The 25,967-nt window shown below is 44.9% G+C and overlaps 1 protein-coding gene across 5 annotated transcripts in view; it reads right to left on the bottom strand.

The window, feature by feature from the left end:
* STAG2 (STAG2 cohesin complex component) overlaps positions 1 to 10,904 on the bottom strand; it is a 75,221-nt gene extending 64,317 nt beyond the window's left edge. For 3 of the 5 annotated variants that reach the window (XM_048070606.2, XM_048070608.2, XM_048070607.2), the window contains exon 1: positions 10,688 to 10,903. The gene's annotated coding sequence lies outside the window, so the exon portion shown is untranslated. Of the gene's footprint in view, positions 1 to 8,803; positions 8,824 to 10,687 lie in introns of those variants that run through there. The other 2 variants (XM_048070609.2, XM_067005215.1) reach the window with 2 other exon arrangements.
* Between the last annotated feature and the right edge of the window lie 15,063 nt (positions 10,905 to 25,967).

Here is a 25,967-nt window from a genome sequence, read left to right as displayed (position 1 = left end):
TTTTTTTTTTTAAAAAAAAAAAAAACGTATCTGGTTTGTCAGATGTTCCTGAAGATGACACATGTAGCCTCAGCATGCCCCCAAAACTCCGAAGCTGGGAAGATGATCTGGGAGAACAGGACGCAAGATCAATGCACAGGATAGTCCACAAAGGGCGATCCCTGATGGCCTCTTTACAAAACGTGGACCTACGACAGACCTCAAGTACAGAGTTGGCACCGCAGCTTCCATAAACCACAGAAAACTCAAGAGTGCAAAGGCTCCTAATGAGATCTAACCACAAGAGGCTGGTAAGCATCCAACTGAAGCAGGAGGTCTAGCAGGGTTCTCACAACTGCATCTGATTAACCACGCCAAGGCCGGAAGAAAACCTTGTAGAGAGGAGGGTTCCTGCCTCCATGTTCCCAATGCCTCCATGTTCCTAAATCTTCTCTTCTCCCCTCTGCCTCATTCCGAGCAGCACCTGCACAACTTCTCATCAGTGTGCAGACTGAAAGCAAAGTAAAACGTACATGATCTTCCTGCCTGCATAAATTAATGCAAATCAACAGCGGTCCTGAATATCCTTGCAGAGCTCTAACTGATCTATTAAAGACTGTGTAACATTTCAGACAAAAAAAGATAAAAGGAAGATCACAGCAAAGATTATAGGATTACTTTTGCAACTGGCATACAGCCCAAATGGTTTTCAAGAGTATGAGCAGGTAGAAAGGTAGATGACAGTGGGAGCCAAGTTTTATTTGTGCAGCCCTACAGTTAACTGAAAGCATTCCCACTACGGTTTGAGCAGAGAGCCGAGACACCGCTTCCAGGTGCTGAAAGGGACGGCCCCACTCAATCACTATTCCTGCTGGCCCAAGTTACTGTGCCCTTTCACGCAGGGGCAGCACCTCGCAACTCCAGAGGGATTTAATCAGGCAGGAAACTCCTCTCTTGTTGTTCAGCAGAGCTCCTTTAGCCAGCACGCCTGATGGGCTCACACAGGAAGCACAGACACGCGTGGCCACAGCACAGGACTGGGATCACTACGCTAGTGGCACCTGGCCACCAAACTGACCTGCCTGCATCTTCTACTGCTGGAGGGGAAGCTCTACTCGAGGGGAAGAGAAGGGAGGAAACTCCGCAGGCGGGGCTCTCTTCTGAAATGGCTCCCACTTACCGCGTCAGTTCCAGCAACCACCCATCAACACCCTCCTTACATTAAAGAACAGCTCTGCTTTCAATCGATTGCTAGCTTGGTTTCTCTCCTCCACCAGATCCCACCAGAAGGGTGGTCAAATCTTAACTTTCTTACACATTTAAGACAAACATTTGCACCTTCCACACCTGATAGGACATGGTTCAGTCTTTACGTAAAAGCCGTTAGTTATACTCGATGAAGCTAGCAGCTCAATGCCAACATATGCCACAACAGAAACAGAAGGGTGAAGGTGATGCATCTGGACACAGAACACACTTATCAAATGGTCCTACAGCAAGCATCAACACATTCCTACACTCTTCTATCTTCCCCATTTCCGTGGTATTGACCTGGTAATCCTACTTCACCTTCTAGGATGCTTACATGTTAATTCCTTACATATTCTCAAATTATGCTTACTGAAAAAGAACTAAAAAACTCCATTAAATCTCCTAGATCTCCAAACTACTAAGAACACAGATGCAATCTTGCACCCAGAAGAAAAAAAAATCATCATTTTCCACATTCCTCTTTGGTGGAGACTGAGGAAGGCTAAGCCCACTTGCAGGATTACGCATGAACACATTAATCCACTCTGTAAACAAAACTTCCCCAACCAGTTCTGAAATCAAGGTATGCTTAATGTAGTTTGCATCCCCTTGGCACAAAGTGAAGAAAAACCCAGAATTAAGTTTCGCAGAGATTGTTATTGTATTTGAAGAATCTTAATGCCTGACCTACTGTATAGGAACAGAATGACTTACTGTATTTTCTTCCATCCACTGTTACTGAACTGAAAATTTTTAATGTTTTTGTCATTTTGTCATTTTTTTTGTCTGTCTTGCCAAATTAGTAAATTTTTGCTTTGCAGCAACAATACTGCTCTAAGGCACAGACTCTCTTCTAAGCACAGATCTTTATTAACTTTCATAAAACTATCACGCTGGTGAGTAGAAAGTGAGCAGTATAACCAGAAAGACGATGCAGTGCAGCAAGAGGAATAAAATGCCTAAAGGCTGATTTTTTCTGATTTTCAAACTGTCACAGGTTTCTAGTTTACAAAATCCGTTCTATTTCACAGTAGCGCAGTAATATGGCATATGCATGTCGCTACATCAGCAGTACATTGTAACTGATAAACTTTTTAAAAATTAAACAAATTCTGATATAAACACAGCAGTCCAGAAATAATGTTTATCAGTGCTGAATGGAAGCCCAATTAATAAAACAAGAGTAGTTTAAACATGCAACGTTGAAGACAAATGTAAACCAGCAGCACATGCTAGAGGGAAAGAAAAAAAAGCATTTTTTCCCTCCATCCTTGAAGCACTTGCTTTAATAAACCCTTTCCATGTTTTGTAAATCAATATGCTAAAACCCAGTTTCACCTTTTTTGGCCATTAGTTTATTAGGGAAGTAATGACAGACCTATACCACAGATGCAACAGCTACTTGTGCAGCTTTCCTTTCTGGTTACCATAGTTTCCAATGAACTGTAGATTTCTAGAAATAATACTTACAAGAAGGAATAAAAATATCACTGCTTAAATATGAAAACTGCAATAAACAGTATTAAAGAATCATTTTGATTGGTGTATGAATGATGCTTTAGTGAACAGGCAACTCGGTTAGGAGAAGTTGTTTTATCTGCAAGACCTTGTCACAGCACAGTACTGAAGCCTAAGGGTGGACAGCAGGGGAAAAAATAAAGATAGAAAAAGTGACCAAAGGGAAGAGGAAGATGGGCACTGGAAGTTATTTCTCTCCTTTTCTCTCAATAATCACCAATAAAAAACACAATCGGCTCTAAAACAAGTTGTTAGCTCCCCAAGCCTCCATCATCACGCAATACTCGCCAAACATACAGCAGGGAATAGAGCATAGGCAGGGAATTAATCTTGCAGGTATTGCAAGACAACTTTGGGCTTTCCAAATAAGAATAGTATGATTTGTAAGAGACGGGAAGCTTTACTTTCTGAGGAGCTCAGAACCCAAGCAGCCCAAGTCCCACATGAGGACAGGTTTAAGCAGGAGGCTGGCCAAGCCCTCCACAGGGCCCTTCCCTCAGCCTGTGTCCCCTCACCTAAAACACATCAGTATTCCACTGTGCCAATGCTTCCAGGAAGCGACTGCCGATTCACAATGCAAAGCTTGGTTTTATGGGGGGATAAAAATACAGTATTTTGGATCGAGTTTTCAGAAAGGTACCTAGAGCAATGATAAAAATAGAACAGCGCGTGGCAGCGTGCCAGACTGGAACTTTCCTGCAAGAATGTGGTTCTCATACCTAAAGAGTTCAAAATAACAAAATTTTAAATGACTTACGTTGCTAATCTTAACTTATGAAGATCATACTCCTTCATTTTCAACTTGACTTAAATGGAAGCAGCCACCCAGTATCAACTTTCCTTCCCGTTTGCCTGTCATGAGCATAGCACGGCCATATTTAGGCTGCAGTCACTTGTCATCCTTGCTTTAGAGTTTTTATCAAGTTTCTCCATTTTTTTTCTCCTTGGAGAAAACATCATAATTACTCGGCTGCCTGCTTCTAGGAAGATCAGAAGTGAAATGGAAATTACTGCCAGGGGTCAGGATGTAGAGTCTCATTACTCAAACAAATTAAATTATTTGGCCACTGTATCCATAACTATCCAAAATACCTTGTTCCAGGACTCATGTCACATAAAATCACCTTAAAATTAAAAACTAGACACCTCAGACACATGCTGCATGAACTAGAAAACTGCTTTTCTGACATTTACTACTCACAGGATTTTTTAGGACCCTTTGGCTATCTATATACTTAACTGCCCATAGTAGGGTAACAAAAATAGCATAAAAATATGGACATTGAATATTCCCTCTCAAATCACACCCCTACTCCATGTAAGCTCCCCTCATGCTGAACACTCTCCCAAATAAAACCAGCCAGTTATATTACTTGCACATTATCTGCTTACTAAGACTTGATACGGGTCCAAACTTCCAGAGTTCATCTTTCTTAAGGGATAAACTGGGATTTTTACCTACAGGTAACCGCACAAATGAAAAGCCTCATCTTAAACCTCTTATTCTTATTTGCAAACAGAGTAAAAGTCAGCCTTTTTTCCCAGATGAGATGCTGAATGAGAGGTGTTGTCTCATAAAGCTCAGGCCGAAATCCTACGTTACACAAAAAAAAATTAAATGCAATTCAGCCATAACCAAGAGCTGTAATGTTACCTCCAAACCCAAGATCCCCACGTCTTTCCAGGCAGATGGCTCGTGTTAAGCAGTAGGAAAACAACCATATAAAGGCCTGTCTACTGTGTGATGACAGGTAGATCAGCACCCCTTGAAAAGGGGCACAGCAGGGACAGGCACACCCGGGAAGGACGCCCACCCCGCAGCAGCTCCCTCACTGCCCGCAGGCTGAGCAACATCTCCCCAAACCTTGGCAAAACCTCCAAGCCTGCTCTGGAGTACAATCCCAGCAGAACAAAGCACACATTCCTAAGGTCTGTTGTTTCTTTTTTAAGTAGCCACTACTTTTGGAAAGGTTTAGGGCTTTTTTGAAATGCATGTTTGATCTCTTTTCATGATTTGCCAATAAAAAACCCTGAAGTTTGGACTCCGGCTCTAATTGTTCGCGTCAATCTAAACCACTGCAGAGGTATGTATTACATGGTAAAATACCTCAGTTGAGACTTCTCTTCACAATACGAGCAAGAGTCATCATAAGCAAGCGTGTGAAATTTTGCTTGCCCTATCAACCCTGAAACAATGGGAACCAACACAAAAATACTCCCATTGTCAGAAGCCGCACAGAAGCGCTTATGAAAAGCTGCTGTAAGGAACAAATCTTCCACCAAACTTCTCCTGTCATACACACCTCCCTTCTCCTACCCAGTAACTAACCTTTAGTGAAACAGATGCATAGAAGAGTGAAATGAACGAGGGTGTGTAAGTGCAGGACAGATAAACCATCAGAATCAAAGCTGTAAGAAAACACAGGGCCAATCCACCAAAACCAGGCATGCTCTCCTCTACATACTTGGTTTTGGGTGGGTATTGTGGTTAATTTCTCACAGACCACAACCAACCCTCTGATATATGCCATTTTCTCATGTCTACTTATTCTAATCATATTCTTAAAAAAAAAAAAAAAAAAAAAAACAACCACCACCTCCCACAGGAGAAGTTAGAGCTAACTACACAGTCAAAGAATAAAAAAATGTACCAAGTAGACAATAAAATACATACACGGATAAAGCATCTACATGGCAGCTAACTTTTAATTTCCCTCTGAAGTCATAATAAGACAAGAAGTAACTGCATACAAATGCAGTTCTATACGCACTTTGGTTCTGACTCAGATTGGGATAAATAAGTTTAAAAATAGACCACGCTCCTCCATGCAGCTCTGTAGCCAGTAAGGATTAGAAAAGAGCTAATTGCCACATGAAAGCCAAGGGGTTACCTGTGAAAAACTTTGGATCAAATTTTTTGCATCCCCTTTTCAAAAACTGGGTGCCAGATCTCTCCTCAGCTCTGATCAGTTGAAGGAAATAAGTTAGTAAGATGAAAGAAGAGAACTTTTTCACTTTGTCTGTTTTTCTACCCAATATCTCACTGGTATGTGATTTTCTTAATAGAAAGTGTTGCAACTTGGAGATGCATAAATACTAAAAAGGGACAGAGTACATACTGTGGAAACACTTCAACGGCATAACCCATTAAACTTAGAGGCTTGGATTTAGTCTTAGTAATCCTGGACATCAAACTAAAAGAAACACAAAAGGACAACACAGTTTTTGCATTGATACCCAAGTAGTAGAACATTTTCCACAAGACAGACCCCAGTCACACAAGAGCCCCTCAAGCTTCCCAGCTTGCCCAAGTCACCATCAAACCTAAATTAGTCCATGTTACATGAGGGCCTTCCTTCTTCAGAAGCTTCATATTTACTCTCCAAAAAATCCACCTTCACCAGATTCTCATGAACTGCAACATGAGAAAACTGAATTGAAAGAAAACAACTCCTAATTAAAATAACATACGACTAAAAGCACATTTTGAATCTCCAACTCTCAAAACAGATGTCCCTGTACCACTCTGAAGTAGGAATCTGACCTTCTTAAAAGTCACGTCAGATTTCAAGGCTCACCCTGAAACCACAGACACCAGCCTTGTCAAAAACAGATTATTCTCAAAAAGAAACCCAATCGAAGTCACTGGACTGGTCTTCAAACACGAAAACTGCTCAAAGAATGGTGGAAGAGCCCAACCAGTTTGCTCCGGAAAGAACCTTTATAGAAAAAAAAAACAAAACACTAGCACAAGAGCTTCAGCTACACTGACGTAATACCGCAAAGCTTACCGAAGGTCCTCCCTCCCAAATGTACTTGGCCAAAGCAAAAGCTCGGGACTTCCTACCTTCAGAGAGCCCCCCCAGCATGGCCTCCCCCCCGGAGACCCTTCCCAGACCACGGCAAGTGCTGCGGCCAAAGCGCGGCCCTGTGGCGCTCCAGGGCTTGCTCCAGAAGCTTCCAATTTCCCAAGCCAAAGCTCCAGTTACCAGTTTCCCAAGGGCTAGGTTATCAATAAATTCTCCACTCCTTTGTCAATGACCCTCAAATAAGGAAGCTGAAGTTTTCAGAACATAGATACATTAAGTGATACTGGGAAAATGAGCAGGGCTTATTTAAGAATATTAAGCTGTTACATTGATGGCTGCCATCAATCACTTCTTCCCATTACAAGACAATTACTGAAGCAGATGAAGCTCTTAGAAATAACAGCATCTAGCTGACAGAGACACAATCCACAACACATCCCTTTCCCAATATGTTTTCTTGATTCCTCACCCAAAAATAGACGGACGGTACCATTCTGGAAATTCACACCTACAATATACTCCAAAGTTTTAAAATTACTCGGGGAAGAAATGGTCACACCGTAGGCAGAGATCATGCCGAGTTACAAACCTCATCTCATTTGACAACACGCAACACTCCAGGAACACAACCAAGAAACAAAAGTAACCAGCACAAATATTTGCTTACTTTTGGGAATTCACTTGACAAGAACGAGCAACTGAAGTGTTTAGGGTTTCTGTAAAACATCCAGCCTGCTTATGCTGGCACACAAATGCCAAAAAAGAAAAAAACACCCTAATCTCTCTTATATTTGCCTGCAGCAACACAACTGAGACAGCATCACCACAAATGAAAATGACAAATGACAAATCATCCTAAATTTCAACTCTGAATGACAAAGAACAATCTAACAAAGTTCGTAACACTCTGACGTGCTAACATCATTCCATGATTTGACTAAGTCTAATGTAGTTGCTTCCACCAACAAGAGCACTCACTTTCAAGTGGTTTGTAGCCTGCAGCTATTTTCCACAAGACTGCAGGAGCATGTAATATTCAAGAGAATCTGTCTAGATTACTTTAAAAACAAAACAAAAGAATTTAGTTGCCATTGATAGATTGGACTAAAAGAAGGTAAACCTAAGGAGACTGCTCATTATTTACACTCCTTCCAAGTGGAAATTATTTCATTCCATACATTTATGATTTAAATACTTTAAGATGTAAAGCAGGAATGTGACGTATTTATGGAATTTGAGTTAGATTAATGGCCAGCTAATTGAATATTTCTATATTTAAAATGGAATTCTCTCTAATCAAGTAACACAGCAACTGCTTTAAACGAGGTATTTTAATAAGCTAGGAAGCAACCAACTTTTTGTCACTACACAGATCTCAAATAAGTATTTTCTATATATTAAAATATCCAAATATTAATTTGAACCAACTTATTCAAACCAATAATTTCCACTTTCAGTTGTGAAACATCAAGACTTTATGTCTAAAAGAAAAGACCTCTAGATAAATTTTAACTAGTCTTCTAAATACAAGACTAACGAGCCCTAATGTTGCTTACTGACTTGACTTCACATCATATTCCAGAAACTGTAAATGGACAAAAAAAATCCATATACACAACTTTGGCACAAGTATGTAACATGAGAGATACCTGAGCGCTAGGAAATTTCACAGGAAAATTACAGAGTCTCCCATCCCCCATTTCCATGGCTACTTTTTGTTTGTTTACCCAACGATAAGTTCAGCATAGTTAGCTTAATTCAAACAACAGCAAAAAAAAAAAAGTAATATAAGGGCACAGGTTTCCCTCACAGATTGCTTAAAGACCACCTGTAGGTAATAAAGCAAAACATGATTGGTTTTGCTAAAAATCACCCACAAGAACCTCCCTGGTCAGAAAACAGGATCTGTTAGAAATGGAAAATAATTCTTATTTCTCTCCTGTAGTTTTGAAGCTTTCTTACTTTTTAATTCCTCAGAACAGTGTGGGGATTCCAGCCCATCCAGCTCCAAGGCAAGAAGGCAGCTGACACCACCAACATGGTGGCTGCCTCCTGGCCCTGCTTTTATGGGAAGGGCTTTTGGGGCTGTAGGGGAACGGGGCAGGGGTACCCAGCCGCGGTGGGCATCGCGATTCCGTGACTCATCACCGCAAAGCTGATGAGAGTTGGGGCTAATGAGCAGGCAAGGCCAGGAAGGCAAAGATTAAGGTCCGCCAATTGCACAACCACTCCTGGTATTTATTTACCTGTGGAGAGCAAAATATCCACGTGCAGGCTGGCTGGTTGAGTCCCAGGCAGCTCAACAGCAGACAAATACTCCGGGAGGCGCACTAAGTAACTAGAAAAGGGATTGGGGGGGGGGGGAAGAGTACGAAAAGGGGGAAAAGTTATTCCCAAGGGCCTATTTCTGGTATGAACGAGTCAGGAGTGGGGCAGAGCTCCCCCCGGAGCCCCCAGCCCCGCTCAGCGCCCGACCCCGAAGCCCCTGAGGGCACGGAGCCACCGCCTCCCGCCCGGGGCCGGCCAACGAGCGGCGGGCGGAGGCGGCGGCGCGGGCCCCGCCGTGACGCACTTCGGGAGGCCCGGAGCCCGCCCCGCCGCTGGGCCCGGCCCTCCGCGGCTTCGGCCGGCCCGGGAAAGGGCCGAGGAAGGGCCCGGGGGGTGTTATGGGGGTGCCGGCTGTGGGGAGCGGGTGGGTTCCGCCGGGGTGCCCCGAGGTAAAAGCCCGGCGCTGCTCGCGGTGTTCGGTCCGAGCGATAAATAAAGGGAGGAATTGAGAGGCGAAGCGGCCGGTTGACCCGGGGGACACCCCGCGTTCATAGGGAAGACGAAAAACACTCAAACGCGCGTAAATAATAAAAAGTGCAGAGAAAAAGAGAGAGGGGAGTGAGGGGGGGCGGCCGCGTCCCCCCAGCCCCTTCCCGCGGGGGGAGCAGGCGGCGAGCCCCGGCCGCCTACCTGGCACGGCCCGGCCCGGGCCCGAGGAGCGCTATCGAAAACAAAAGTGGCGCCAAAACCCCCCGGCACGGAGCGGCTCCTTCCTCCTCCTCCTCCCCTTCCCTCCCCCCCGGCCGCCCAGCGGGGTCCCCGCAACACGCGGCCCCCGGCGCCAGCCGCCCGCTGCCCTGTGCGGGGCTAAGAAAAGTCCCGACAAATGGTGATAATAAGGATTAGTGATAAATCGCGCCCAAAGGGAAGCCGCCACAACTCCTTCCCGCAGCGGGCAGCCGCCGAAAAGAGTCGCTCGGAGGGGAAAAGCGAGTCCCACAAAGGCTTCCCCATCGATTTTTATTTTTTATTTTTAATTCGGGGAAGGGGGACACAACTCTTCGCGATGGGGCGGTGAGCGGAGGCGCGGCGGGACCGCGTCCTGGCTGCGGCCGGGGGTAGCCGCTGCCGCCACAGCCCCCGCCGGAGCGCTCGGGAAGGGGCGGCCGGAGCTGCCCCGGCTGGGCGGCCGGAGAACCGAGGCACGGGAGCGAGAAGCCGGAGTCCGCAGCGGGACGGAGGACGGGCGCTACCCGGGGCCGGAGCCCCCCCGGGCCGGCCTCCCCCGGCCGCCCAGCCCGGGGCCCACCATTTTGGGCCGCGCGGCCCAGCGCCCTCCTAGCCGAGCCGCGGCTCCTCCAGCCCCGCCGCCTTCCCTCCGGGCCCCGACCCGCCGCCGCCACACGCGCAGACACAATGCCCCGGTCCTCCATCTTGCCAGCAGCCCCTGCTCGGCTCGGGAGAAGGGGGAGGAAGAGGCGGAGAAGGAGGTTCTCCATTTTAGCTCGCCGAGCGCCGGGCCTGCTCGCGGCGGAAGGAAAGGGGGCAGCGGGGGGGGGGGGGGGCGCTTTCGGGACCCTCCAGGGCTCCCAAACAGCGCCGCCGCCCGCCCGCGTCCCCCCCGCTCCCCGCCGAGGGAAGCGGGGGTGGGGAAGCGGGGGGCCGGGAGTGTTTTCGCGGCTCGGCCCCGCCGTCCTCCATCTTGGCTGCGCCGAGGCCCCGCGGCCGGCCGGCCTGCCGCTCCGCGCCGGCCCCGCAGTCCCCCGGGGACCGCGGGCCCCCGGCCGGCCCCGCTCGGCCGCCGCGCTCCCCGACCCCCCCCTCCAAACTTCCAGAAGCTTCGCCGCCATTTTCTAACTTACCTTGCCCGAGCCGTCGGCGGAGGCGGCGAGGAAGGCCCGGGCCCGGAGCTCCGCTCCTCTGTCCCCGGCCCGGCCCCGAAGACTCGGCCGCGGGGAGGGGGGGGCTCGGCGGGGGGCTCGGGGCAGGGCGCTGGGAGCGGGCAGGTTATTTAATTTGGCGGCGGCGCTGGGGATTGTTTGGGGTGTTCGCTGCTCGGCGGCTGGCGAGCGAATGGAGGGCGCAGGCGCCACCTGGCGGCCACCGGGCGCGGGTCGCTCTCCTGGGCGTGGGGCGACATCTGCCGGCGGCCGGCCGCGGGGCCGGGCCGCGCCGAGCGGGGTAAACAAGGCCCCGCGCATGTCCGCGCCGCTCCCTGCTCCGTTCCTCCCCCTGCGCGGACGGGAACGGCGCCCCTGAACGGAGGAGGAGGAGGAGGAGGAGGGCGGCACGGAGCTAGCTCGGTCTAGCTAGCTAGACACGGAGCTAGCCCCGTGTCGGTAGCAGAGCTGAGGAGAGCGGCGGCAGCAGCAGCAGCAGCACCGTGGCCGCCTCAGCCTCAAGCCCAGCCCTTCCCCGCCGGCTCGGGCCTCCGTCCCTCTGTGTCCCCCCCACGAAACCTCGTACAGACTTCCGAGGGTCGCCCATAAACAGAGTTTTCACCTCACGGAGATGAACGTACAACTTGTGTGTGGTTATTCCGTTTCACAACGCAGCAGGGTGGTGTGCTTTTTTTTTTTTTTCCTCATTCCCCTCTCTTGTGTAATGCTAAGCACATTACTCATGCTGGATAGTTGCACGTAAGCTTATAGTTAGATTAGTCAGCACAGGAACATTTTTTTGTCCTGGTAATTACGCTCTCATCGTCCCCTTGTGTTTATCTACTTTTAATTTTCGGGGGAGGGTTAGCATAACTAAGCCGGCGCTCAGCTGAGGAGCTCCGTGCACCCGCCTAACAAAGGCGGGACACTTAAGGGAAGAGCAGCCAGCAGTTCCTGTCTTTTCAAAGCTAAGGTGAGGCCTCACAGCGCAAACGACACTTACAATGGAAATTGTGATCAGATAAGGAGTGGCTGAAATAAACTAGTAAAGATGGGTTGATGGCACGTGACAATGCTAGACGTAATGGTGCTGGGTACGTGTGGCAGACCTGAAATAAATTATATTCAACTTTAAGAACATTTTTTCACTTCCTGTCAACGCCGAGGACTCAAGGGAGAGCAGGTTTAGACATTTAGAAATAAAAAGTTTCATTTTTTTCCCTGTGTAGTTATATGCTAAGCACATTACTCATGCTGGATAGTTGTGTGTAAACCACACGTTCATTGTGTTACTTCTGTAGAAAAGGCTGGAAAGAAAACATAAGGGAAGAAAATCAAGAGAAAGATTCCCTTTTAGGCAACGCTTGAAAATAGCATCTTGAGTGCCTAGTCATAAATCTGTGTTCAAGGTTTCAGTCACAGTTACAGGGGCAGTTGCTGATCTTTAACGGGAACCTGCTAATGACTATCTGGAAATTGCAAAAGAACTGTGAATAAAACATAGTCTGTTCAAAATTAAAAAAAAAAAAAAAGTTTTAAACTTGCTGTGATATATATGGATGTTAAATTACACACAGAAAAAGATCAAAAAGAACTGGATTTAATTGTGTCTTCCCTGTACAGTCAGCTTCTCACAGCTGCCAGATAGACAGCTTTTCCATGAAAATAAACTGCACACTTCCAAAACTAATATTTTGCCTGCACACAGAATTTCAGTAACATATCCTCTACTTGAGGTACAGTAGGGCTACTCATACTAAAACTCAAATCCCAAACTTTTTAAGATTGTTATAATCTACTGCAACAGCTGGGAGAAGCACCAACCTGCCTTGGAGTCAGGCATGAAGATGTGTATCCAATATTTGCTATATTGAACCACAGTGTTTTCTCAACACACTTGACCTCATAGCTGAGGGAGGGGTTTTTTTTGGTAAATGTGTTTAACAAGAAAAATGTGTTTAACAAAGAAAACATGACACAGTTTTTAGGGTGTGGTTTTGAAGTACACGAAGTGTACAAGCACTGACAATGCCGTGGCAGATAGTTCAGCCGGTTTCCAAAGCTGGCTCAGACCTTAAAAGCCCAGATTTATAAAACTTCCGTACGTCCTGATTCACGCGACAGTGTTTGTTTTCTAAGCTTGTGACAACAAATCATGGAAGCCCTCTAGAGACCAGACTCCAGGTGCAGCAGCCATCACGAATCGCTGGGCACAGAGGCTGTTGAAGAGGATTTTGCACTCTGGCTCACTTCCTCCCTCCCACTTTTTCCATTCATCTGTAAATGCTGTCTAAGCAAAACTTCAAAACTTGCATCGTCAGAGAAGAGGGAGGGCCATTTCTTTCCTACGATTTTTTTTTCCCCCAACATATCCCTTCTCAGATGCTATTTAGTGTACAACTACATAAACAATTCACACAGCACAACAGAAGGTGCGGGGAACTCCTAGAGGTCTGAAATGTGCCTGCTCTGTTCCAGGGAACAGAAGACAGGATTTCTTAATGCAGCAGTGCCCTTGAAGGATTCATAATGCAGAACGACACTCAGAAGATAAATAAACTGGTTTCTGATGGTTATTTATAGCACACATCTAAGATGCAACCATAACAATCTCTCAACCTGTGGACAGGAATACAGGAGATAGAAAAGTTGAGTAAGTTCTTAACCGCTACATTTGTTGTCTTGTGGAAGATAAAAATGGCTCTATGAAGAGCCTAACTTCTGCATTTTCTCCCAAAACTGATCATGCTTCTGAGACTGAACTTTCCAGTAGCTACAACAGGGAAGGAAATAAGACAATAAGGAAATAGAGACATTTTAAAACTCTCAGCTTTCTAGAAAGGATCTGTACCTGATAGAAAAGAAGTTGTGAGAAAAAATGGTAGGAGAAAGTACTTTACAGGACTACATCAACTTTCTTACAATAGCTACTCTTAAGACTTCTAAGTCCACTGTTACTGATAGTGAGCCCACTTCAGAGATTACTTAACAATGGCTTTTACAACAGGGATTTTTTATGACGTTTGATCCAAAGAGTCAGAGATTAGAGTCAGTCTTGATCAGAGTCACACATTTAAGAAACAGTGCTCAGAGAGAAGAGATACCAAACCAATTCCATGCCTCAATCAATGGCTAAAGGTTCATCACTAGAAAAGAATACCCTCAAGCTGCCAGATAGGATTCATTCTTCCAGGCAGGAGACTCATGCTCATGCTGCTTCCTTTTCTTTGAGGACAGTAGAATAGGAACTCACCCTGCAATTCTATTTCTTGTTTTCTATTAAAAAGAAAAAAGACAAAACCTTTTACTTCATTATATTTTATTTGCTTATAGGAGTTGGAACAAAAAGAAAATTTGTACACTGGATTTATTCCAAGGTGAGGTGATGACCTTGAATCACCTGTATTAAGTAAGCCACTTTTATCTGTCTAGTTGGGGACAGAGGGGAAAAGCAGTCTTCCCAGTCCAATTTTGTTTCCCAAATTTCTGATACTAGCTTAGTCACTCTAGGGAAATTTGCTCTAAGTCCTTCTGAAGATGAGATATTACATAAGAAACAAAAATAAAGACCCAAAAATGGGTTACTTTCCCATAATCCACAGGAGATTTAACATCAGTAGCTCCTTAGGCCTTTCCCTGTTCTGTGAATAATTTCTTCCTTTTGTGGTTTACATAAATCACCCTTGCATGCCCCTATTTCTCACCAGTCCATTCCAGAACACCTCACTCAAGTCTGATTTTTCATGGATTCAGTAAGTTTCTGCCTACCATGCTCTCAGACCTGCAAAGGAGTACAGAGTCACAGCCCATACATACCCTTATTACTAAAAAAGAAGGAAGTTTTAACTCTGCTTCAGTGATGGCTCTAGAAATGAATTAAAAGGACATAGCAGGAAGGCATTCATCAGCAGCTTCCCTCAGCCATCTGCTTGCTGCTTGCTGCTTGCTCCCCAAAGCCCCCACCCTCATTCCCATACTTGAGGTGAGGGGCTCTTGCTATGTCTAGTTCAAGGTAAAAATCCCGAAGCCACATTTTAGAGCTTTCATCACTGAACTGTGTAAAAGCCATGCCAGTTATTAGTAGGAAATAACAAAAAGCCCTTCTCCTAGGTTCAGTCAGGAGTAGTTGCTTTTACTTGAGGCACGACCTCAGCCTTACAGACAGGAAGGAGGAAGCATTACCGTTCAGGCCGCCTCTCCTGAATCAAGCACAGGATCTGTTCCAGCTCCCAGACATAGGGAGGTTTCAGAGGACACGGCCAAGATGTCCATCCAGGCAGAGGGGCAGTGCATCACAGACCTTTTTATGAGTCATGGTAGCACCTGTGATGAAGGCTGTGGAGGAAGCACAGGTATGAGAGAAGCATGTTTCAAATTGGGTGAGTTGGTTCAGTCAAAGGGCACAGTCAGAGGCAGGAAACAACAGGTGTTAAAACAACAAAAATAGGGCTGGGTCAAGAAGCAGACAAGCTGCAATGAGGCATCTTCTGGTCATAAACAGGGAAGCAGCTTTAGCTAAGAAACAGCTTTAAAAAAAAAAAAAGATACTGAGACTACACCATGCCCTGGATGCCCAGGGCTGCTCACCTGTGAGGAGCATGCAGTTCTCAGCTGGTCGGGCTTTCCCAAGACCCAGGTCCCTCAAAGACTGACACGGAGCCAGCTTCTTGCCTGAAAATGGGGGGAAGAAGGCTGGCTTGTAGTTAGATGAGATTAGAGTGGAACTGGGACAGAAACGCTGTTAGTCAGCTTAAACTGCCCAAGATCGTAGAGCAAAAAGATTACAAACAAGTCAAATGTATTTGTTTAAATTGTCATCAATGAGCTTTGAGGAAAATGATCCATCAAACAAATGAGTCAGCTCTCTCCTGCATTTTCAGGCAAACACCAGTTAGGGATGTTGACAGTGGATCAGTTTATGTTGGTCTTTTCCTCAGAAACTACCGAGGCTGGAGCTTAGGAGGTTGGAGTGGCAGTGCAGTGAAGGCTTGTTGCTGACACGATAGCTAAGGATAAGGAACTGTGGGAATAAAAATGTTGTTTTTGCAGAGTTACATTGTTTAAAGGTAAGGAATGTGGTATTGAGATATACTTGCCGCGATGAGAAAACTCAGCAGGCGACCTTGTAAAATGCAGACAACCAGACTCCTTAGAACAATTAGGTGAAAATCACGGTGTCAAGTCAGATAAGTGAAGAAACATTACCACTTCAAAGCGTAAAAAAGTCAAAAGAAATTTGAAATTTAACAGGCTGGCAACTGAAGGCCATGTATTTTCTGTGAAGCATCAGATAGGTTGTGAACCTGGATTACCCAGTCAATGGGGAAACAGGGGAGGGTCCTGGTCATCGAGAAATAAAGTATATTTAAATATGTAAAGTAGTCCGTACTGTGTGACTAGTAGGTGTGCTCCTGCTTGTGGGACACCTGCCATTGCAATCGCGAATAAATTACTACTTCACTGAGATCCTGGCCTGAGCCTAAGTTATTGGCTATGGAGTGTTTCTCAGAATTTGGGAGCTCGTCCGGGATCCAGTCACCTACCGGGGAGCCCCACCGCCGCAGCAGCAGGAAGGCATGCCCCGCTGATTTCAGCGGTCCTGTGCATCGGCAGTCCGCGGTGTGCGGAGAGCTGACAGAGGGCCCGAGACTGATTAAAGAGGCAGGATCCGTGAAGTAGTGGGGAAGGGAAGAAGGTAGGCACTCCGGGTTTAAGAATTGATCCAGTAACTCTGTGCACAGACCAAGGTAAGAAATATTAAGTATTGCCTTGGGGGTCGGGTGAGACTCTGTGTGACGTGTGATGTGTGATTGAGACGTACTTTTGTACGAAGCGAGTGTGGAGTCCTGATCCACGGTTCCGTAGCTCCACGCGGGGCGCAGGCAGAGACGGACAAAGCGTGAGATAAGGGAGAGAAAGGAAGAGTCTTGGGAAATTTGGTGTACAGTAAGCCCTTGCACGGTGAAGTGCTTGGCAGTACACCAGGGAAATATGGTGTACAGTAGCCCTTGCATGGGGAAGTGCTTGGCAGTACACCAGGGAATCTGGTAAACTCATAGGTGTGCGGTGCCCCTTGCACGGGGAAGTGCTTGGCAGTACACCCCCATTTTCCAGAATTGGAACGTTAGTGTGTGGTACCCTGCAGGAGGGAAATTTCTGTAGCAGCACACTGACAAGGGCTAGGAAAAATGGGAAATATGAGTTCCAGGGGACAGGGAAATATCCCTGGGGGAGTGCCTACCGACAGTTCTTCCTGAAGAATGATAAGAAATTGGAAAAATAATCTCAAAATTGGAGGAGATGATAAAAAAAAAAAGGTTAAATATTGTGTATCAGTCTGGACAAAAGAACCAATTAAGGAAACAGCAGTATTTTGGCCAAAATATGGGTCTGATGAAAATTCAGGCTTTAAATTTATGTGTAAACAATAAGATTCCTTTTTCGGAGAAGGAGCCAAGTTGTGCTCCCTATAATCCTAATATTGCACCAGTGGCAGCAGCAGTCACTCCAGGAAGGGAGACAGGGACTGCAATTAACACTGTCCCTAGAGAAGAGCGTACTCTAGGCTCTGGCAAGAATTGGAACAAGGTAGAAGAGGTACTGAGAATTTTGCCTTCCCTGATACTAACAGTACTAACACTAACTGTGTGTATCCTCTTAAGTGAACTTCCCCCCCTCCTTACCAGCAGAGAGGTTAGGAGTTTTAAGGAAATGAAGTCTTTAATTGAGGACCCCACCAGGCTAGCTGAACAATTAGACCAGTTCCTAGGACCTAACTTATACTCTTGGGGGGAAATGATGTCTATACTAAGTATGTTGTTTACAGGGGAAGAAATGAGAATGATCAGGAGGAGAGCTGCTATACAAGAAAGGGAAGGAGCTCGTCCTCCGGGACTAGGGTTAATACCTGCAGAGCAGGGGTGCCCACTTGCCAATCCTGGCTGGAGTAGTGATAGTGCGCAGCACAGGGGTCATGTGGGAGACTTGGGGTCGGGGTGGGGGAGTGCTCGGGGTGAGTCCCGGCGATCCGGTGTCCTGGGGGCTCTTGAAAGTTCATTTTGTGATTAAAGCCTGGCAAGATACACAGAAAAAGCTCCAGAAGGTGGGGGGATGTAGTGAACAGTCACTGTGGGGGGCCCTCCTGCAGGAGGCCCTGGAGGTGTGTGTCAGGAGCGGAGGTGAGAAGGAAAAGCAGAGAGAGAAACTAATGGTATTGACAGTGTAGCAGGTAGTGAGGCAGAGGGTTGGAGAAAGAGGAAGAAAATTTTCAGGAGGAGTCAGGGCCAGGATGGAAAGGAGAGGAAGAGAGATGGAGGAACAGCAGGCAAGGAAAGCTCAGGGACAGGCTTTGAAGTGTGGCCAGGCTGGCCACTTCAAGTAGGAACAGGAGGAGAGAAGGAAAATGGGAAAGTACAGGTTGGAGAAAGATAAAAACAAGTGTTAAAAAGGGTTATTGAAGGTGTTAAAGGTGTGGTATGTAATGTTTGACAGAGCTGTTTTTTTGAATGAGTTGGGAAAGTTGAATGAGCAGGGAAAGAGGATGTAGGCATTATCTAAGTAACAGTTTAGAAGTTTTGGTATATTTGTTGTGGTGTTTGGTCAGTTTCCCAAGTATCGGGAAGGGGGGGAGACGGGGGGGGGCAGCCTGCTCCACCAGGGGCCTCTCCACAGGCCGCAGGGGGCTTCGGCTCTGGCGCCTGGAGCACCTCCACCCCCTCCTTCTGTGCTGACTTTGGTGTCTGCAGGGAGGTTTCTCACTCCTCACTCTCCCAGCTGCTGTTGAGCAGCAGGTTTTTGTTTGTTTGTTTGTTTTCGTGGATGTGCTTTCACAGAGGCACAGACTGTGTTGCTCATGGCTTGGCTCTGGGCAGCGGTGGGCCCCTCTGGGGCCGGATGAAATTGTCCCTTATCTGCCACAGAGAGGCTTCTGGATTCTTCTTGCAGGGACTGCCACTGCAGCCCCCCCGGAACCTTGCCATTGAACCCAGTACACTGGGGCAGCTAGGTCATTACTGGCCTATTACTAATGAAACCCTAAAAAGTGATGGGGGTAGAAGAGGCTGGGATAACAGTGCCACCTTTGGGGGATACCAAGCTGAGACTAGGGGATAAAATGATCACTGGGCAATTATTGTATGTACCCAATGCAGGGACTAACTTGTTGGGAAGGGATTTGATGATGAAATCGGGCATTCAAATAGTAAATCGTTAGATTGGAATAACAGTGTTATTAACGGAGTGCTCTCAGGCCCTGAGAGCAAAGATATATTCACCTCTGACTGGAAAGATCCTGAAACGGGGGCGGAAGCAACAATACACATGGACAGTTTTACCTCAGGGGTTTACAGGGCCACCGATGTATTTGGGCAAGTTTTGGAACAAATTTTGGAGCAAATCCAACCTCCTGAGGAGGAATTACTGTTACAAAATGTGTATGATCGTTTATTGTCAGGACAGGAGAAAACAGTTGTGAAGGAAGCTACTAACAAGCTATTCAACTTTCTGGGAAAGCAGGGCTTGGGAGTATTGAAAAATAAATTACAATATGTAGAACGAGAAGTCAGGTATTTAAGGCATCTAATGTCTGAGGGAAAACTGAGAATAAATCCAGAGAGGATTCAGGGAATTGTTGAAAACTAAGAAGGAACTAAAAAGTTTTAAGAGAAAGATTTTTTTTAAGGAATCAGGAGCCACGAAATCTGAGGGAAAACAGATACTCCCTGATGGGAGAGAAATGTTGAATAAAGCACCAATGAGGCAAATATGATGTTTTACATCAAGACAGTCATTGGGAGGCGCAAGCAATGTGTGATATTGTGCTAAAAAAAGTATGTCTGTGTAGGAATATAAACTTTATTGAAGCAAATATGCAGAGGATGTACCATATGTCAAAAGATAAATAAAAAGGTCATCCGTAACCCACCTAGAGGGGGACAGGAGCCAGGGATTTGACCTTTCCAAAGTATTCAGGTGGACTTCACTGAGTTACCTAAAGCAGGGAGGTTTAAGTACTTGTTTGTCCTAATTGACCACGTGACTGGATGGGTGTAAGCTTTCCCCTCCATATCTGCCACTGTGAACACGGTGGCTAAGGTATCACTGGAGCAAATAGTCCCTAGATATGGGATAGCTGAAAACATTGATTCAGATCAAGGAAGTAATTTTACTTCACAAGTACTGCAAGGGTTAATGCAGGTCTTAGAGATTGAGTGGGATTTTCACACCCCCTGCCACCCCTCCTTTTCTGGGAAGGTGGAGCAAATGAACCAGACATTAAAGAAGCAATTAATTAAATTAGTGTTAGAAACCCAACTTCCTTGGGTAAAATGCTTACTCCCACAGGTTCAAACAGCACCAAGAAAGGATATAGGAATTTCACCATATGAGATGCTGTTCAGATTGCCCCATCTGGGCAGAAAGGATGAGATAACTCTCTTGTTCCGAATTGTGGTTTCTTAAGAACTGTATTCTAGGGTGTCCTCTTCTTTGTCATCTCTCAGGACCCGTGGGTTGTTGGCTCAAACCCCACCTTTGGAATTCCCCATTCACCACCATCACCCAGGAAACTGGGTCCTGATTCAGACTTGGAAGGAATCAACTCTGGCCTGAATGGGAAGGACCATTACTAACCTCAGAAACAGCCGTAAGGACTGTGGAAAAAGGTTGGACTCACTATACTTGAGTGAAGGCATCCGTCGACCCTAGTACCTGGGAAGCTGTTCCTACAGACGACTTGTTGGAAGTTGAAATCAAAAAGAAAAATCACATAATAGACTCTGAGCAGGATAAAAGCTTGCAATTGTAAACTAACCTTTTATTTTCACAGGTCACTAATGAGTGTGACTTGTGATTGAGAGAAAGGACAGACCTATAGCGAATTGAAATGCTCCCAAGGGGGGTTTGTTGTAGTAGTAGTGTATATCTTATTCTTTGTATTGATAATTATTTGGAAACCTAAGGTTTAAAAATAATGACAGGGAAAAATCAATTATTAATTTTGTTTCTAGTGATTGTAGGCCTCAGAGAAAGCCTTGGTCAATTGGCAACTTGGAAAAGGCATGACCAGAGATAATAGTAAGACGGGATACCCCATAAAAATATGGGTGAATGTGACAGAGGGTTATGTACCACTATCTGTCATGTTTGGTGCTTGTGAGGTGTTAGCTTGTGGAGATTTAAATGCCCAAGGACAATTGAGCAGAGAGAACAAATAACTGGGAGAGACCCAATAGCCAGATTGAGAATAGCTGTATGGAAACGATCCTCTATTGCCATCAGAGAAAGGGAGAAACTCAAGGAGAAAACAGGAGGCCCTCTTTGAAATGCGGCAGTTCAAACACTTGAGATTGAAACAGGGTATGGGGATGTGAATGCCTGGATAGAATGGGTCAAATATACCATCCAGAGTCTCAACCATAGCAATTGCTATGCTTGTGCCTCGGGATGACCGATTGCCCAGATAGTGCCCTGCCCATTAGGGTGGACCAAGGATTCCCAGGGGATGCGATGTATGATTGCATTGTACTAAGAAAAGACTGCCTGGGGAAATGAGGCCTGTAATTCTCTCTTTGCTGTTCCCTTCCTTGTGTGATAGCAATATCAGGGTTCCCCCTGCATTCTGTACAGCTATAGGTAACCGTACAGCTTGCCTCTCATGGCAGGGTGTGAGGGCTACCTGGCATCTGGGAGAATTTGCCTTGTGCTTGAGGACCTTGAATGCTACCAAGGACTTGATGGGAAACTGCTCAAGACTTGAGATCCCCAGGGCAGACCTCTGGTGGTACTGTGGAGGGAAGATCTTACGGTCCACCCTACCATCTAACTGGGGAGGCACTTGTGCACTTGTTCAATTAGCTATACCCTTTACCCTGGCATTTGAAAGAGAAACATCCCAAATACCCAGAAGAAGTAAAAGAAGCTTAGGAGTATCATTTGATGATAGAGCGTACGTAGATTCTACTGGGGTGCCTAGAGGAGTTCCCGATGAACAGGAAGCCAGGAATCAAATTGCTGCAGGGTTTGAGTCACTGTTCCGGTGGGTAACAATCAATAAGAATGTGGATTGGATTACTTATATTTATTATAATCAGCAGAGATTCATAAATTATACAAGGGATGCAACAAGAGGAATCGCTGAACAGCTGGATGCCACCAGCAAAATGGCTTAGGAAAACAGAATAGCATTAGATATGGTGCTTGCGGAGAAAGGAGGTGTGTGTGTGTGTGTGTGAACTGAGCAACCATCGTTGCACTTTTATACCCAACAATACTGCCCCGGATGGCATAGTAACTAGAGCATTGCAAGGGTTTACCACCCTTGCCAGTGAATTGGCAGAAAAATTAGGCATATTTACATCCTTGATCGTAGTTGCAGGAGTTTTGACAGCCGTTGGTTGTTGCATTATCCCCTGTGTAAGAGGACTAGTACAGTGGTTAACTGAAACTGCACTATTGAAACAAATGACCATGAAGCCACCACCTAACTCAGATAAGGTGATGATATTAGAGGAGATGGAAAGCAAATAAGGTGAAGAAGAGGAAGATATCTACCAAATTACACCTTAGAGAAAAGTTTTGCAAAAATCAACAATTTGTAAAAAAAGAAAAGGGGGCAACTGTGGGAATAAAAATGCTGTTTTTGCAGAGTTACATTGTTTAAAGGTAAGGAATGTGGTATTGAGATATACTTGCCGCGATGAGAAAACTCAGCAGGCGACCTTGTAAAATGCAGACAACCAGACTCCTTAGAACAATTAGGTGAAAATCACGGTGTCCAGTCAAGTCAGATAAGTGAAGAAACATTACCACTTCAAAGCGTAAAAAAGTCAAAGGAAGTTTGAAATTTAACAGGCTGGCAACTGAAGGCCATGTATTTTCTGTGAAGCATCAGATAGGTTGTGAACCTGGATTACCCAGTCAATGGGGAAACAGGGGAGGGTCCTGGTCATCGAGAAATAAAGTATATAAACCGTACTGTGTGACTAGTAGGTGCGCTCCTGCTTGTGGGACACCCGCCATTGCAATCGCGAATAAATTACTACTTCACTGAGATCCTGGCCTGAGCCTAAGTTATTGGCTACAGAACTGATTGCTCTTTCAGATAATAAGCCTGCAGGGTTTTATGTGGCTGACTTATCACATTCCCAAGATCCTACCTGTATCTTTATCGCCGTTTCCTTGGATTTAGTTTTCTTCATCAACCAGCTTCAAGGTTTCGTTCAGGCAGCGCTTCTCAGAAAGTCCCCTCCTTCCAATCATGCATGGGGGGTCCCCAAAGCCATTCCTGCTGCCTGAACTCTCTAACACAGTGTTAACATGAAAGCAAAGCAAAGCGTGATCTTGTCATTAAGCTGTGATTGACATTTTCTCTTAATGAAACAAAGCATAACAAGTGGCAAGTAATACAACAGTTTATGACATCTTGGCGGTTTGCACAGATGTTGAAAACCGTTAAGATAAAAATACCATTTTTAGAACCTAACTTCCTTTAGCATGCTTTTAGAAGTACTGCAAAGCCTCAGCAACAGCAACTGCAACCAAAGCACTTGTCCCTGTGTGCTCCAGGGCAGAAGGCGCTCCCGGGAGCTCACTCTAAGCACCGAGGACAGCGGTTCCCAGTGCGCCTCTCCCATCCTCTTGAATCGCCATTTGCAGAAGTGAAGCTTCCAACCCCAAGCACAGGTCTTTGTTACAAAGACTTGCCATTGCTGATAAAGCATTTACTAAGCAAATTCTAACATTGCTATAAAAGGGCTAAATTATGACATAGGAATAGATATTGAATTAATATTACTTTTGGTACACTGTATTTTGCAAAATGCCATTAGACATTTGCATTGATTCTTACTTTTTTGGTGGCCTGTACCCTACAAATAGCTCCCCTACTGACTCCAGTAACTCCGCAAGGGTTGGGTATACAGAAAAAGGAAGCAAAGTCAATCTTAGATTCAGAAATTTAGTTCTCTTAGGCAAGACTTAAAAGGAAAAGACTTACTACATCTTGATGCCCACTTTTGAAAAGCATGCATTTTGAAGATTAACCATTTGCTTTAAGTGACAAACCTCATCACACTGTTGAAAGGTAAGAGAAATCGTGTCAGAGTTCTGCAACAAGATCCAACTTCGTAAGGTTAAAAAGACATATTATGTGTAAATAAATGTAAGTGCTCTCTGCCTTGGTAATTTCTCAAAGTTAGAGTAATTCATTCCCCAAGATGTTCATGCATTTTTACTAAACTTGACTTTTCAGTACTTACTGTAATGATTTTCCTAGTAGTTTTCATAAAGGCACTCCGCAAAGGACTTCTTCATTTGATAGTAAACTCCATTTTTCAATTATCAAGCATTTAACTTTGCTGCCGTCAATAGCTTCCTACGCTATAAAATTGTAAATTACTAATTATCCAGAGGAATCTAAGTAGTTTTCACCTATCATTCAACATCACACATTTACAGTAAAATTAACACACTTTTCTCCCAGATTTTCCAGAGAATTTTGATTATCCAAGCCATTTATAACTGAAAGTGTACTGTCCTCTTCCCTATCATAGGAAAAAGCAAATTCGTCTGCTATGTCAGTCACAGAGCTGTATTCTCTGAATTAACATTAATAATTTTACCGTAACATTGATGTCAGTATTGCTTAAGTAAGCTTACTTTAACCCTGGTTAAACAAATTGAAGATAAACTGCTGGAATCCAGTTTTTATTTATTATCACAGCTCTTTGGCCTCCCCACAAAAAGCCATTTTACGATTATGGCACAATAATTTCTGTACAGCAGCATCAGCACGTCCCTTGAAGCAATGTAATACAGTGACTCACGAAGCTGGTGACATACTTTCAACAACCTGAATCAGTGCAAAGGCAGGGTAGGGTCACAGCAAAGGAAAAATATTCTTGATCAAATTTCCAAGCTACTCAGCAAAATTTACTCACGTGAAACACAAACAGTATGGGGACAGGGTGAGTATTCACTCATAGCTCAATTGCAGGAGGAATGAAGGTGATCTCACTGGAGAAGACAGTCATGACCTTTCACAAAGCAGGTTCAGGAGGTAAGACCAACACAGTCATCCTGCATGAGACTTGCAATGAATGGAAGTGCTTCTTCCCCCTCTTTGGCAACCAGCCCTCTTGCTGGTAGGAGTAAATCTCACACAAAATGGAGGGTAAAAAAGAACACTGCTCAACAACTCCTTCACATACTTACCTCCACAGAATATTGCAAAGGCCAGAAATACCTCCAAATCCTTCTTCTGTCTATGACATTTTTGGGTAGGCCTTACACACAGTACACTAGAACTTGCATGCTTTGAAAGGCAGGACATTCTCTTCTGCCACTAAATATCGTGGCAGCAAAATTTACTACACCTTCTGAAGTTTAATCCTAGTATACAACACTTAAGCTTGAAGTTTACTATGAATATGGTAATCAAGTGCTTGCATTAACTTCTCACCCAGTTATATTTTTATTTCTAATGGCCCATTATCTTTATGTTAATTTTACTATAAAAGCTAACTTTAAAAATATGTCTTAGGTTAACAAAAATGAAAACATTGAAAACTTCAAACTATTTGTCCTGCAGCTTAAGGCAGCACATACCACTAACCAAAATAAACATTTGGGCATTCATTGTGGTCAAAATTAATCATGCAACACAAAAAGAACTTTTAATATACTCTACTTGAAAAGGAAAGATGATCCAAAAAATTCCATAATCAGTGAAAATCTTTTTATTGAGCTATGGGCTTTAGAACAAGCCAAAAACAAAACAAGAAAAAAAGTATGGACAGCTAAGTATCTGTGGAGATACAAGTTACAGCAACCTGTAGAATAAATCAGTATAATGTTTCAAAACACTGAGAAAAAGCTAAACACGTAAGAATTTAATCTATGTTTTTTCCTTACTTTGCATGCTAAACTAGGCGTGTAATTTCCACATTTTCTAAACAAAAAAATCCTGAATACATTATTAAAAACCCATGTAAATCTCCCACATACCTAGAGCAGCAAATAGTTCTACCACTGTGTTAAATGGAAATAAGAAAGATTTTACATAGTAATCAGCAGAAAAACAGCTACCAAATAAACGATACTTGATTTTACTCCATAGCTCTTCATTCCAAAAAATCTTTTGTAAGAGCCAAATTCCAGGCATCTTTATCCTGCTACTAGCCTCCTTTTCAAACGACCTGTGCTTCTATTGCATTTATTTGCATCTTTCATTTCACTCACTTTAAATACTCCTTATCAGTGTCCA

The sequence above is a fragment of the Anser cygnoides genome, chromosome 13 (genome assembly GCF_040182565.1).
Source record: "Anser cygnoides isolate HZ-2024a breed goose chromosome 13, Taihu_goose_T2T_genome, whole genome shotgun sequence".
NCBI lineage: Eukaryota > Metazoa > Chordata > Aves > Anseriformes > Anatidae > Anser > Anser cygnoides.
The sequence above is the reverse complement of the archived record's forward strand: the minus strand, read 5'-3'. Positions and strand labels throughout refer to the sequence as shown.